The sequence below is a fragment of the Kogia breviceps genome, chromosome 2, assembly GCF_026419965.1.
Source record: "Kogia breviceps isolate mKogBre1 chromosome 2, mKogBre1 haplotype 1, whole genome shotgun sequence".
NCBI lineage: Eukaryota > Metazoa > Chordata > Mammalia > Artiodactyla > Physeteridae > Kogia > Kogia breviceps.
In genome coordinates this window covers 44,128,671-44,144,856 of record NC_081311.1, presented here as the reverse complement: position 1 = coordinate 44,144,856, position 16,186 = coordinate 44,128,671, and the positions used below count along the sequence as shown (strand labels likewise).

Here is a 16,186-nt window from a genome sequence, read left to right as displayed (position 1 = left end):
TTTATCTGATATGAGTATTGTTACTCCACCTTTCTTTTGATTTCCATTTGCTTGGAAAATCTTTTTCCATCCCCTCACTTTCAGCCTGTATATGTCCCTAGGTGTGAAGTGGGTCTCTTTTTGACAGCATATATATGTGTCTTGTTTTTGTATCCATTCAGCAAGCCTGTGTCTTTTGGTTGGAGCATTTAATCCATTTATGTTTAAGGTAATTATCAATATGTATGTTCCCATTACCATTGTCTTAATTTTTGGGGTTTATTTTTGTAGGTCCTTTTCTTCTCCTGTGTTTCCCACTTAGAGAAGTTCCTTTAGCATTTGTTGTAGAGCTGGTTTGGTGGTGCTGAATTTTCTTAGCTTTTCCTTGTCTGTAAAGCTTTTTATTTCTCCATCGAATCTGAATGAGTTCCTTGCCAGGCAGAGTAATCTTGTTTGTAGGTTCTTCCCTTTCATCACTTTAAGTGATGTCACTCCCTTCTGGCTTGTAGAGTTTCTGCTGAGAAATCAGCTGTTAACCTTATGGGAGTTCCCTTGTATGTTCTTTTTTTTTTTTTTTTTTTTTTTTTTTTATTACACAATTATGTTAATATTTTATTTTCAAAAGCACTTTACAAGAAAATGTAAGTATGGCTTCCAACAGGAATGTTATACCTGGACTTGATTGGTACCAAGCTCAGAGTTTAGTTTTGCAAGGAAAAACAGGCTTTCAGGTTAAACAACAATTTGTAACCAAAACTTTAATCCCAAGGATTCTCACAAAACATATTACAAATGACAGCATGAAAAAAAAAATCTTGCACAGTAACTCAAAGTTCAGCTCTACAATGTACCCTTAAACTGGCAGGACATGGGTATCTTGAATAGTCCCAAATTTCCAAATATTACAAAGAGCTATGCATCCATATACAACGATCACAGAAGGAACTTATGACCTAAAGCAAAGGTAAACTAACTTTCTTGAAACTTCTTAGATTCTAAACCCACTGGACAACCTCTTGTCCGGTGTGAAGACTAGTGGAATTTTTAAACCTCTTATCTAGTTTAAGGGTGCAGCTTTAATTTTTACCTGCTGGCTTGTGTTCACAGCAGCTTTTAAAAACCACTTAACTACAGCTGCATGCCATATCCCAGCTACAGAGTCTTTTCAATTTTTGCCAGTTTTGTTTCCATAATATTAAACATCACACTTTAGCTGGGCAGGAGTTAGAGGTTTATTATCAGTCTATGCAAGACTAAAATTTCAAAGCAAATTCAATTTTGCTTAAGGGAACATTGTAAAGTAACAATTCTTGATATTACATGCCTCTTATGATCCATTTCAAACCATAGAGAATTACACCTTTATTTGTCACTGTTCCAAGAGACAAACAAATGTGAACAGCTAAAACATTTTAAAAATGCACCAAGCTTATGAAGTCTCAAACAAAACTTGAATTTTCTGTACATACTCCTGTCAAATGAAGTTATTTCCTGTACACCACTCCTCTTGCAAACTGGTCTTCTATTTCCTTTCATTTGACCTAGATCGGCTACGAGACCTAGAGAAAGATCGGGACGGCTTGTGATTTCTCTCCCGGGACAGTGATCTCTCTCTTCTCCTATCTCTAGAAAGGGACCTGCTCCGGCTACGGGAGAAGCTTCTCCGTCTTGGAGATCTGCGGCGAGGTGGAGGACTCCTCCTCCGATAATCATCTCGAGGGCGACGACCCCAAGAAGGAGGTGGGCCACGATTTCGACTTCTCTTTTCACCATTCGACAGTTCCACTCTTACTCGGCAGCCACATAATGTTCTCCCATCTAGCTCTCGGACAGCATTGGCTGCATCTCGGGGATCTTCAAATTCAACAAAAGCGAAGCCGGGAGGGTTTCTAGCAACCCACACACTTCGGAGTGGTCCGTAATAGCCAAAAGCTCGTTCCAATTCAGTCTTGTTACCATTGTTTCCAAGATTACCTACATAAACTTTACAGTCCAACGGACAGGAATCACGATGCATTTCGAGATCTCGGGTTAGAAACACGTAGGCTCAAATCCACACACCCTCGACTGGGTCTTCCCGGTCCCCTCGCGCCTGGCACCCACAGATGCTCTCCCACACCCATCGTCCACGAAATGGCCCCCTTGTATGTTCTTTGTCATTTTTCCCTTGCTGCTTTCAATAATTTTTCTTTGTCTTTAATTTTTGCCAGTTTGACTACTATGTGTCTCAGGGTGTTTTCCTTGGGTTTAATCCTGTATGGCACTCTCTGTGCTTCCTGGACTTTGGTGGTTATTTCCTTTCCCATGTTAGGGAAGTTTTTGACTATAATCTCTTCAAATATTTTCTCAGGTCCTTTTTCTCTCTCTTCTCCTTCTGGGACCCCTATAATACAAATGTTGCTGCGTTTAATGTTGTCCCAGAGGTCTCTTAGGCTGTTTTCATTTCTTTTAATTCTTTTTTCTTTATTCTATTCTGCAGCAGTGAATTCCACCATTCTCTCTTCCAGGTCACTTATCAGTTCTTCTGCCTCAGTTATTCTGCTATTGATTCCTTCTAGTGTAGTTTTCATTTCAGTTATTGTATTGTTCATCTCTGTTTGCTTGTTTTTTAATTCTTCTAGGTCTTTGTTAAACACTTCTTGCATCTTCTCAATCTTTGCCTCCATTCTTTTTCCGAGGTTCTGGATCATCTTCACTATGATTATTCTGAATTCTTTTTCTGGAAGGTTGCCTATCTCCACTTCATTTAGTTATTTTTCTGGGGTTTTATCTTGTTCCTTCATCTGGTACATGGCCCTCTGCCTTTTCTTCTTGTCTTTCTGTGAATGTGGTTTTTGTTCTACGGATTGCAGGATTTTAGTTCTTCTTGCTTCTGCTGTCTGCCCTCTGGTGGATGAGGCTATCTAAGAGGCTTGTGCAAGTTTCCTGATGGGAGGGACTGGTGGTAGGTAGATCTGGCTGTTGCTCTGGTGGGCAGAGCTCAGTAAAACTTTAATCTGCTTGACTGCTGATGGGTGGGGCTGGATTGCCTCCTGTTGGTTGTTTGGCCTGAAGTTACCCAACACTGGAGCCTACCCTGGCTCTTTGGTGGGGCTAATGGCAGACTCTAGGAGGGCTCATGCCAAGGTGTACTTCCCAGAACTTCTGCTGCCATTGTCCTTGTCCTTACGGTGAAACAGAGCCACCCCCACCTCTGCAGGAGACCCTCCAACACTAGCAGGTAGGTCTGATTCAGTCTCCTATGGGGTCACTGCTCCTTCCCCTGGGTCCCAATGTGCACACTACTTTGTATGTGCCTTCCAAGAGTGGAATCTCTGTTTCCCGCAGTCCTGTTGAAGTCCTGCAATCAAATCCCGCTAGCCTTCAAAGTCTGATTCTCTAGGAATTCCTCCTCCCGTTGCTGGACCCCCAGGTTCAGAAGCCTGACGTGGGACTCAGAACCTTCACTCCTGTTGGTGGATTTCTGTGGTATAAGTGTTCTCCAGTTTGTGATTCACCCACCCAGCAGTTGTAGGATTTGATTTTATTGTGATTGTGCCCCTCCTACCATCTCATTGTGGCTTCTCCTTTGTCTTTGGATGTGGGGTATTTTTTTGGTGAGTTCCAGTGTCTTTCTGTCGATGAGTGTTCCGCAATTAGTTGTGATTCTGGTGTTTTCGCAAGAGTGAGTGAGAGCATGTACTTCTACTCGACCATCTTTAACCAGCCTCCTGAAAAAATTATTTCTTGACCAACTCTATTGACTCTTCACCCTGAGGTTCTTCACCCTGAGGTTCCCCCACTCTTCCTTTAGGTCCTGTGGTACTTTTTAGACATCACATTCTGTGAAGCACTTCATGCTTAAATAATCCTCATTTTTTTTTTTTCACCTAATCTATTAAACTTTTGCATCTTTTGTGGACAGGGGTGATATTATCATCATCTCTGTATCCCCAGGGATGGTACAAACTGGCACAAAGGAGTTGCTCAAGAAATGTTTGAACAAGTGAATGAATGATCCCCTCTCACGTACAAGGTACTAACATGGGGAAAAGGTGGTTAAAAATAGCCAATACTTCTTTAGCGCATATATAACTGCATCTTTGGACAAGAATGACACATCAAGGGATATACTTAAGACAGCAATTAATTTTTATCTCCTGGAGACTTTCTTTTTTAAAAATTAATTAATTAATTTTAACATCTTTATTGGGGTATAATTGCTTTACAATGGTGTGTTAGTTTCTGCTTTATAACAAAGTGAATCAGCTATATACATATATTCTCATATCTCCTCCCTGTTGCGTCTCCCTCCCACCCTCCATATTCCACCGCTCTATTTGGTCACAAAGCACCAAGCTGATCTCCCTGTGCTATGCAGCTGCTTCCCACTAGCTATCTATTTTACATTAGGTAGTATATATACGTGCATGGCACTCTCTCACTTTGTCCCAGCTTACCCTACCCCCTCCCCATGTCCTCGAGTCCATTCTCTACGTGTGCAACTCTATTCCTATACTGCCCCTAGGTTCTTCATAAGCAGTTTTTTTTCTTTTTTAGATTCCATATATATGTGTTAGCATATGGTATTTGTTTTTCTCTTGCTGACTTACTTCACTCTGTATGACAGATTCCAGGTCCATCCACTTCACTACAAATAACTCATTTCCATTTCTTTTTATGCCGGAGTAATATTCCATTGTATATATGTGCCGCAGCTTCTTTATCCATTCATCAGTTGATGGACACTTAGGTTGCTTCCATGTCCTGGCTATTGTAAATAGATCTGCAATGAACATTGTGGCACATGACTCTTATTGAATTATGGTTTTGTCAGGGTATATGCCCAGTAGTGGGATTGCTAGGTCATATGGTAATTCTATTTTTAGTTTTTTAAGGAACCTCCATACTGTTCTCCATAGTGGCTGTATCAATTTACATTCCCACCAACAGTGCAAGAGGGTTCACTTTTCTCCACACCCTCTCCAGCATTTATTGTTTGTAGATTTTTTGATGATGGCCATTCTGACTTGTGTGAGGTGATACCTCATTGTAGTTTTGATTTTCATTTCTCTAATGATTAGTGATGTTGAGCATTGTTTCATGTGTTTGTTTGCAGTCTGTATATCTTCTTTGGAGAAATGTCTATTTAGGTCTTCTGCCCATTTTTGGATTGGGTTGTTTGTTTTTTTTAATATTGAGCTTCATGAGCTGCTTGTAAATTTTGGAGATTAATCCTTTGTCAGTTGCTTCATTTGCAAATATTTTCTCCCACTCTGGGTTGTCTTTTCATCTTGTTTATGGCTTTCTTTACTGTGCAAAGGCGTTTAAGTTTCATTAGGTCCCATTTGTTTATTTTTTCTTTTAGTTCCATTTCTCTTATCTCCTGGAGACTTTTAAAAAATTCTCTCTGTTGAGCTATATCTTCCTCTGTTTCATTAAATTTTAGTCACTTGAAAAGAAGAGGAGATTCTCTAGTCAGTAAACAAAATGTTCATACTTGCATTACAGTCATACTTTGAATCTTTTTTTTTTCTTTCAACACGGATCTTTCTTCTCAGGTCTGCTGTAGGGGGTCGAAGTCGGGGTTTGAGAAGACCTGGAGCTTCGGGGGTCAGGAGTCTCTTTGGAGGCCTGTGTGTGCAGCTGAAGGGTGTCTCAGTAAAGGTTTTGACATTTCGGAAAAGATGCTAAGGTCTCAAAAATTAATCCAAATCCTGTGCACTTATAAATTATCTTATATTTTGAGGCTAAGAAAAGTTTTTATTCTCTATTAATTTTGATACTGGATAGTGGTTATTGAGGGTAAGCAATAAGCTTGCCATCCTGAGCCTGTTTTGTGGAGCTATGCGTTTTATTATTGTTTTTATTATACTTTTAAATTATTATGTGTAGTGGTTTCTCTCACAGCCTTTGGAGTGGCAGGAATTGATAGAGGCATATGGGGTTCAGGTCCAGCTGGAAAGAGCTGAAGCCTCTGTGGGGTTATCTCTGAGAAGCCAGTAGGCCCATTGAAGGCCTTTTTACCTCCACAGCACCCCTTCCTCAGGAAGAACTATAAAACACATAGTCAAATGGGAGAAGCTGCTCTGTCATGTTCTAAGGTCAGAACCACCCTGAGGACCTCAATCACCTGTCAGGGCTTTCCTCCGCCTTGCATCCACTTTACAGAGACATTAGGAACCTGGCTCTCCTACCCCAGAGCTTTTGTCATTGTGCCCAGTGGTGTTTTGTTCATACATCTGTCTTGTGGGGACTTTTTGCCAAGGGAACGTGAGTTTTGTACACTGACTCCTTCTCCATGGAAGAGGCAGGACTAGGTGGGAAGCCTACTTGCTGCACTATATAGAAAAGATGCCTGTCACAGATGCTGACCTCCAGTCTTTCAGTGCTACCCTGCTTTCATCGTCCCCTCTCTGGGTTAGTGGGGCAGTGACAATCTATAATTTATGCTAGAATAATTCAGTTACAAGTCAAAACCATTTCCTCTCACTGTCTGGTTGTGGCACCTTTTAAGGAGCTTTTAAATTTGGTAGGTTGAGTAATAGTCACTCACCACAGCAACACAGCACACAATTTGGATGGGAGTCACAATGCTTTGGTTGTATCCTCACCAAGGAAACCCAAGTCTTCCAGACAGACCTCTTTGGTCTTCATCACTTTCTCTTATGGGGGCCAGCATGGCTCAAAAAGTTTCCTCTGGGTCTCTCCCTTTATCCATATTTCATGTGAGATTGACTTCTAGATGCACCACTAACCAGTGGCAGGATCTTGACCTGTTGCCTGGTTATAGCCTCAGTTTCTTAATCTGTAAAATTTATGATAACAATATACCAATATCATAACGTTGTTGGAAGGATTAAATGAGATCAAATACTCAATGTACTAAACCACTGCCTGGCATGGTAAATTATAAAGATTATGATTATGACTATGATTATACTTAAGTTTAACTCTGTTCTGTTTCAAAGATATCCACTCCTAATTTAAGTACTATTTAAAACACACTCCCTGTTTTTCAAAAGCAAATACATATGAATAAGGTGCATTATTCATGTATGTATGAGTGTAAAGAATGAAAATATATAAGCCAACCTGTCAATAGTGACAATCTCTCTGTTGTAGAGCTACAGGTGTTCTTATTTACCTCACCTTGAATGATTTAAATTTTCTAATTTTTCTAAAGTTAGTTATTAAAATAATTTCAGTAATAAGGCAAATGATATTTTTCTTTATTTTTAATTATTTAATTTTGTAGGTAGAGAGTTTCAGAGAGCAATTTCCCCAGTCAAGGGTTCTAAATCTGGTCAGTGTTTTCTGTTACCCTGAGCACTGAAGAGGATTCCATGATGAGACACTATGTCAACAGGTAATAAAAATACAGAGGGAGGGAAAAGAGAGTGAACCCATTGTATACTGTTGGTGATATTCTATTCACTGTTGAAGAAGTGTGGGTTTATTCCTAAACAGGAAACACTAGTAAGCAGCTACTAACTTCAGATCTGATCTGATTTCAGAGTTGGAATGAAGCCCTTTCATCTCCCCAGCGCTTCTGTCCCTCCAGATCTCTGAAGTTTGCAGGGTTTGACAGATTTATCAGCCTATAAGACAGGGGATAAATCTTTCTTATTTTCACTATTATCTTTCTTAGCACAGTAACATGTATGTAGGAGGATTTGAATAAAATTTTTGGATAAAAGAAAAAACAAACTACTCTTCTACATATTTGTGCAAATGAGTTCATCAAGTTTCTTCCAGAAAGCAGATTTTGATGGAGGAAGGTTGGAAGGAAATTGAAGTCTACTCAGAGTATATGTGCCCATTATGGAAGGTGAGAATGGGAAGAAACTGCAAAGGAAAGACATGTGACTGCGGATGGAATAGGCTGTGGGATGGAGGAGGTGTGGGGTGGACATCAAGCTACCTCAAAACTCAAAACTCAAACAAGCCCTGTCTAACTCTACATGTGGCCAACTGTGTATTGTGGTTGTTTATTGGTGGCAAGCAATAGATTTGATTCCGTTAATTAAAGGGAATAAAGGGAGACTTGCTGGGAATGAGAGAGGCTCATAGAAGTGAAGGTAAAACTGAAGAAGAGGGTTCAGCATCAGAGAGGGCAGGGGCCAGTATGATCCCCAAGATGGTGAAAACTAGTTGACAATCTCAACAGTGACATGCCTCTGGGATCAATTTGATTATTTTGTTTTGCCATCTTGGTGTATTTATTCAAGATTCAAAGTCCAGCAAGAGTGTGACTTTGGCCTAGTTTAGATCCTATGCCCATCCGTTGCAGGGGGAAGACAGAGAGCTTGGTTAGTGCTTCTCCAGACAGTATGCAAGAGAGAAGGGTATACCCCTTACTCTAGCAAAATTTGAGTTTTATTATTGAAAGGAAAGTAGTTATTCTGTGGCAAAACAACCAGTAATGATGACACCATTTTTACTCCTCAGCCACGTGCCTTGTAATAGCTTCCATGTTTTCTCTTTTGAAAATGGGCATAGCGATACATGTCCCTCTGTAACTCCTGGTTTGGTTTGAGGCCAAGAAAGATAATGAGTTTTGCAGTGAAGTGTTATTTAGTAAGCAATAAAATGTTATTTAGTAAGCTATAAAGCAGAGATTACAGCCTGCAAAACAAATACGATAAAATAAGAATAATCACTGTTCTCTCCAGAGTTTAGGATCTGAAATAAGGTGAACATTTATCTATCCAATCTGGTAAATAAGAGAACAATCCCTAATGATCCAGTATTTATATTTTACTAGCTTGTCTTCTGCCTAGCAGGTAAACAGATATGATAAATTCAGTCAGAATCTTAATTCATTGCTCAGAATGACTTGCTACTCATCCTGACCTGAGGCTGTTGCTATCATATCTTTCTCTCTCTCTCTATTTTTTTTCTCTTAAATATGTTAGAGGACATTTATTATTTAATTTTCATCTTACAAGGGAGGAAATACCTATACAGTATTTCAAAAGAATTGCTAACATTGTAGAAACTATGTTCCTAAGCCTCTTTTCTATCATTGAAGAGGACCGTGAGGATTGAATGTCTACCCTGATATCTTTCAAAGGAGCTCCCTCAGGAGTGATTCAAATGTGGAAGAACTGACATTTTCTAGGTTGTTTTGAGATGTTTTTTTAAGGAAGAGCATCCTGTATGGAAGGCCTCTGAGAGGTAACAGTTGAACTCAGGGATCAGGAAACAGAGGCTCTGTAATCTTCATAAAATTTATTCTGTTTTTTATAGCAATGTATGGTGTTTGGCTCTTTTAAAAAAGAAAAAAAATAATTACTTGTTATTTATTATCTTCTATAACTTGCTTTGTACTCCCAACAATATGCCTCAGATTTTTTTCATGTCAGTGTCTTATTCTTTTATCTATTAAATAGCATTTCATATTTGGAAATGCCATAATTTGTTTCATGATTCTAGCTTTGATGGACAATTTGTTTCAGAGTTTTTATTATTATAAATAATCGAGATGATTTTTCGTCTATGCACCTCCTTGTGCACATGCATAAATACCTCTATGGGTAAATGTGTGTAAAACACACACGCACACAGAGTCCTTAATCAATTTCAAATTTTTGTTTATGAATGGATAATCAAATTTTTCAACACTTCCTGAGCTGTTCATCTTTTCTCCACTGAATTGTAGCTCACTTGTATACAAAAATCATAAAAGTAGCTGTACATTTCCACATTCATCTAAACTGTCTAGCCTGTTCAATAGCTCTATTTAACTTTATTCAAATATTTTATTTGCATTATTATAATTTATCATATCATAATTTGAAAGTTATCTTGGCTATTTTTGTACATGTACACTTCTATGAGAAATGTTGAGATTTTGATTGGAATTGCATTTTTAACTAAATTTGGGAAGAACTGCCATGTTTCTAATACTGTCTTTACATTCAAAAATATTCCCATTTATTCAATGGTTCTTTTACATCCTTCAGTATATATTATAGTGATTGTAATTCAGTCCACAGGTTAATTGTTAATACAGAAATGCAATTAATTTTTGTGTGTTGATCTTGTACCTGTCAATTTGCTGAACTTATTAATTCTATGAACTTTTTAATAGACTCCTTGGGATTTTTCTACATAGTCATTCATTTCATCTGCAAGTAGAGACAATTTTATTTTTCCTCTTCTTATCTGTATGCCTTCTATTTTTTTCTTGCCTTGTTGTAGTGGCTAGCACATCCAATATTATGTTGAATAAGAGTGGTGATAGAAGTCCTTGCCATATTCTCAGTCTTACAGAGAAAATAATGTCTCTTACAGTTATTTATGTTAACTGTAGTTTTTTTCAGATGATTTTTATCAAGTTGAGGAAGTCCTCTATTATTCTCATTTGCTGAAAGTTTTTATTGTGAATGGGTATTGAATTTTGTTAAGATTTATTTTTCTGCATCAATTGATATGATGATATGGTTTTTCTCTTTTAATCTGTTGATTTGGTAAAGTACATTGATTGGTTTTGAAAGGTTTAATCAGCTTCATGTACATGAAATAAATCCCACTTGGTCATGGTGCATAACTCCTTTTTCTATATTATTGGATTAAATTTGCTAATATTTTTTTTAGAAATTTTATGTCTAAATTCATGAGCAACATTGGTGTGTGTTTGTTTGTTTGTGTTTGTTTCATATTAGCTTCTTGGCGTTAAATAAGTGGAATGGGGAGGGCTTCTCTGAAGAACTGAGTTTCAAGCTAAGACCCCAATAATGAAAAAGGCTGACTTGGAGAAAATTTGAGGAAGATCAATCTAGACAGAGGGAGCAGCAAGGGCAAAGACTGTGGGGACAGGAATGAATCTGGAGTCTTTGAAGAAAAGAGGGAAGGTCATTGTGATTGGAATACAGTTACTGGGAGAGATGATACAAGATAAAAGTCAAAGAGGCAGGAACAGGACAACTCAAGTTGGGTCTTGCAGGATAGCCAGCTAGCTTACTTGCTTTCTTCCTCTCTTCTTTTTTAATTAAAAATGCAAAATGAAGACCTTAGAGAGTGTAAGAAGATGAATGAAATGATCTGATATACTTTTTTAAAAGATGCCTCAGGCTGTTATAAGAATAACTGGATTGGTATAGCGTGAAAGAGAGAAAGCAAGCAGGAAAACAAGTTGGAGGATGCTGTAGTGGTTAGAAAGGGTGTGGTAGAGTAGGTGTTGTCATTTTTATTTTAGAGTTGAGTAACAAGCATAATTAGTTCCCAGATCTTAGTCTCCAAATACCACCCTCTACCAAATGAAATAAGGTCTCCTTGGAGAAATGTCCAAACTTTACAAGTACAAGGTGAACTTGGAATATCTTGTGGTAGATACTAAGAACATACTCAAAATATGATGGAGACATATCAGAAAGATGCCATCTTGAAATAGTTCACATTGGCCAAATATAGTATAATTAGAACATCAAAACAAATAATGACATTATCACAATACACAACACTGAATAAAATAGGAATACACAAGTCCATTGTGAATATAAGAAAATAATAAGTAAACAAATATGGGAAAAGGAAATATCTTTAGAGTAGAATGCCAATCAATAAGCAACACATGCCTGAGAAGCTTAATACCCATTCATTCATTCATTGACAGCAAATTTTTTCTGTGCTACCAATGGATAACTCCATGGAACAAAGCTCTTACAGAACTAACTTTCTCACTGTTATGAAGTGTCAGCAGGAAAATTGTATAACAATAAATTTCAGCTTTTATTTTCTCTTTCTACTTTTTCTTGATGGCAGTCAGGGGAGCGGGGAGAGATTAATTCTGTAGGAAGTGATTTTTTCCACACAAAAGTTTTCAATCATTAAAGTTTTCTAATAATAAATTGCAGTACATCACGATTATCAGCTGTTAATTTTCTTTAAAAATATCATCTATTTGGATCAATCCCTTTATACCCTTATTTCCCTTTCCAAATGAGTTAATTATCAATATAAAATTGTTTCTAACTGAGCAGACATTAGGCTTCCAATACTGAATTTATTGACAAAAATCAATATACATAATCTAATTTTGCTTGATGTACGTTTGTAATTTTAATGATTATAAGAAACAACTTGTTATGTCAAGCAGAAGCTGATGAGGCAAATATTTTGTAATAAGTTTTTATTATTATGGATTATTTTGTATTATAATGTAACTATTTCATTATATCTTGGCATATACATAAAATTAATTTTCTTTGCAATTTCTCAAGAATGACGGTGCTGGTACTGTAAGGGTTTCTAGTGAGTCATTTACTATAATTGTTCTAGTAATTAATTTATAAATGTTTATTTTCAAAGACTTCCCCACTTAACAAGTAATACCATATATATTCTACCCAGGCAAAGGGAGGTGGTAATAATGATACACTGACAGACAAAACAATTCCTTCTAATTTAAGTTTTCTCTTTCAGTGATTATATTAGGTGCATCAGAAATAATCATTTATTGGAAGCACATTAGTAAAGCACGTCATTTATAACTGCAGTTGCATTTTAATTGAGTTGTGCAGGATTCCAGAAGTGAAGTAGCTTGCTAAACCATGTCACTTATCGTCTCTATTTCACCACTGACTTTCCCACTTTTTACTAATAAACCTTTCCCATATTTTGCATTTAGGGAAAATTATTTGCAAAATTTCTCTAACTATTTAGAATCTTTATTATACCACTTCATTATTTTCTACATTGTAGAACCTGTTCTTCTAATGCCATCATGTGGGAAAGATATTTTAGAAGGGCTATAAGTTTTGTATATGTAAATGACAAGCTTACTGTGTTCCTTCTTTTCTCTTCTTTGTTTTCACTGTTCTGTACTGCTAGCAAAATAAAGAAGTTGATAAGTCAGACAGTGTGGGCAAAGATTTATTGAAATAACTTATTTATTAATAAGCTAGACCAGGTACCCAGCTGCTTATTACTGTATTAAAATACATTTTCTACCACAAGGGCAAATCTTCATTGCAAATAAGATTGAAATATTTTTGAGAGTACAGGAAAATAGCGCTAAAATAGCAATTATCAAATGTGTTAGATTAGTTACATAAAGAAATTGTGAAAATTCAGATTTAAGAGACAGAGTTTCAATAGATCTGAGACCTTCATTTTGTGTGTAGGTATTGGACTAAATGGTCTCTTGGCCTCCTTAAACTCAAACTTCCTATGAATATCAGCATTTCTAATTTTGAAATTTATGTTTCTTGTTAAATATTTGAATCATTCTGCTTAAGTTTGGAAGCAATTATCTACCTGATAATTGCAATTTGATAAAGTCAACTCAAAATAGCAAACTTTACAGCAAACCTATTATGAGCAAGGAATAATAAAGAAATGTCCTTATGAATCAGGTCAATGATATTATTGCATCAGAATTACTGGACCCGGACAAGATCTTAGGGAGTATGGCATATAGAAAACTTTCTTGCTGGTCTTATGGGGCTGACCTGTGTTCTATCATGCAGTGGTCTCTATAGCTCAGAATTGGACTTTTCTGTCTTTTGAACCAGCAACCAACTGTCTCATATTTGGGATTGAAACACCAAGCACTACCCCAAACACTAGGGATCTAACTTAAAAAAAAAATTGTCCATTTCAAAGTAAAAGGAAATCAAAAAAGGCTTGTTCACCTGAGGTGGTTACTGTTGAATCTACCAGGTAGTGTCCTGAACCTAATCTTGACAAGGAATGAAAAAAATTCAGACTTATGCCACAGTTCTTTATGTATGTGTGTCCTTTAAGTGTGAACAGACTTCAGAGACTTCAGGGCAAAGATCAGGCTAGTAGTAACTCAGGGGATCAAATAGTGCCCACAAACACAGCACCGTCTATCTGTTCTCAATTTTCAGTGAAATGTAGTTTGAAAGTATGATGGGGAGGAAGAAAGGAGGTTATTTCTCCCCTTTTCTCCAATCACTCCTGCAGATTACTCATCCCCCAGCACTGGCCTCCTCAGTCAGAGGTCCCCCACCTTGACTTTCATTTCTTTCCCCCCTTCTTTCTGCAAGACCCACCTCTGCTGCTTTAACTTAGAACTTGGGTTCATCTTTGTGATAAAAAATCAGTATATCTGAAGTCTGTTTTTCTTTTTATGTGGTAACTGATCTTTGGGTCTTTAGAAACCCACAGATTTATGATTGCCAAGATGTACAGAATATAAAAGGCCAATCATAAATGTGGGAAGATATAGAGAGAGAAGCTTTATTTCCTCATTTTTATATTTTTGTACATAAAATGTACAAAACACTGTGGGTGTTTAGTTCAGAGATGACTTGGTTGGGGAAAAACTGTGACACTCTCTTCTGTTCCACAGAGGGGAGGAGAGAAACACTGGCCAGAAACAAGAATTTTCACAGAAGAATAATAATGAGGGAGGAAAAGGCCACATCTCCTGATGCTCCTTGCTTAACACCCTTGGAAGGACCTGTCTCTAACATTCAGCCACTACCTATCGACTAGTCTCAAGGAACATCTCTCCTAGAACATCATACATGGTTTGGAGTAAGCGAAAATATCAGAAGCTAGAAGGGGCTGCAGTTGCTGACCTTGCCATAGTAACAAGACAATTGAAAGGATGTTCCAGTAAGAATCTCGTTAATAGGCCAGGTTCTACAGAGCGATGTTTTGCAGTCAATAATTTACCTTCAGGAAATTAATTAACAGCTGTCCTGATATTTAGATGTTTTATAAAATACTCAGGAGAATTTCAGAAAGTCACAATTAAGGAAAATGTGTTTTTCTTCAAGGGTATAGTCTATCCTTGTTACCAAAGGCCTAAATTCAATATTTAACACCCTACTTTCAGAGTTGATTTGTATTAAAAAAGAAAATGTAGAAAGCTCTATTTCTCAAAAAAACAAATTTGATTGTACACAACTACTGCTCTCTGCATGCACTTGGGACAATGTATACATTGTCTTGTCATTCAGGCAGATTTATGAGATCCACTTCTTTATTCATACAAAAAGGCTGGCTAAAGGAATAGATTTGAAATCCAATAAATCTGAGTCAAATCCTTAGTTGGCTACTTATTAGTTGAGTGATTTCAGGCCATTTACTTAGCTATTTGGGGCCTCATTTGCAGATGGGAATTCCATTTCCATGTATAGATGGGAGTAATGAGAGTACTAATCTCATAGAGTTGTAAGAATTAAATAAAACAGTAAGTTTTAAATAAATGTTAGTTATCATTATTATTAATAGTTTGGGTCAGTACCCATTATTGTTTTGGAGGTAAGATTCAAAATCAGGTAGTCTGGCTTGATAGTTTCGTCTCATAACCACTTCATTATTCTCTATATAAGACATGAGGAATGTTTGGAGAAGGAGAATGGCCAAGATGAAAGAGGAATATGCTTTTGCTCACTGAAGTATCAAAGATCATCTTAGAGACAGAAACATTTAGCTTCATAAAATTTCTATTAAAATATTAAAAATTTGGAAGCCACAGGGGGAAAATGGTGGACAGGAAGGTGGGAGAGGAGAAGCCTGAGAAGCTGCAGCAGACTGGAGCCACCAGAGGATCTGAAGAAGGAGCAGAAAACCCCGCGAAAACTAAGACTGTTTCTTCCAGTAATGGAGGGGAAAATTCCAGTCACAGCGCTGAGAAGTGATCAGCTGAAGAAGCTGCAGACCTCCCAACAAAGCCTCCAAAGATCTCCAAGTTTGGATTTGCCATAGGTAGTCAGACAACAAAGAAAGCCTCAGCCATATCCGTCAAACTTGTCTCAAGTAAGCCTAAAGAAACGTGCCAACTCTTGCTCCAAAAACCCTTTCAGCAGGAGCAGCTTTAAGGAAGATGAGGATAGTGAACCAGAGTAAATGCCTCCAGAAGCAAAGATGAGGATGAAGACTATTGGAAGGGATACACCAACATCAGCAGGACCAAATTCCTTCAATAAAGGAAAACATTGGTTTTCTGATAACCAGAAGCTATGGAAGTGAAATATAAAATCTCATCTTGGAAATGTTCATGACCAAGACAATTAAATGATGTGTTTTGAAACTGGGATGTGGGGTGGGTGTAAATTTAAAAGGAACAGCTTCCTCTTTTTTAAAGAATGGTATAAGACTATTTTTGAAGCCACCGTTTTTTTGTTTTGTTTTTTTTGTTTTGTTTGTTTTTTTTGTGGTATGCGGGCCTCTCACTGTTGTGGCGTCTCCCGTTGCGGAGCACAGGCTCTGGACGCGCAGGCTCAGCGGCCACGGCTCATGGGTC

The 16,186-nt window shown here is 37.5% G+C and overlaps 2 pseudogenes; one reads left to right on the top strand and one right to left on the bottom strand.

The window, feature by feature from the left end:
• Window positions 1-722: 722 nt before the first annotated feature.
• Window positions 723-2,112, bottom strand: LOC131750169 (serine/arginine-rich splicing factor 3 pseudogene; annotated as a pseudogene).
• A 13,313-nt stretch (window positions 2,113-15,425) lies between these two features.
• LOC131750170 (PEST proteolytic signal-containing nuclear protein-like) lies at window positions 15,426-15,941 on the top strand (annotated as a pseudogene).
• The last annotated feature ends 245 nt before the right edge of the window (window positions 15,942-16,186 follow it).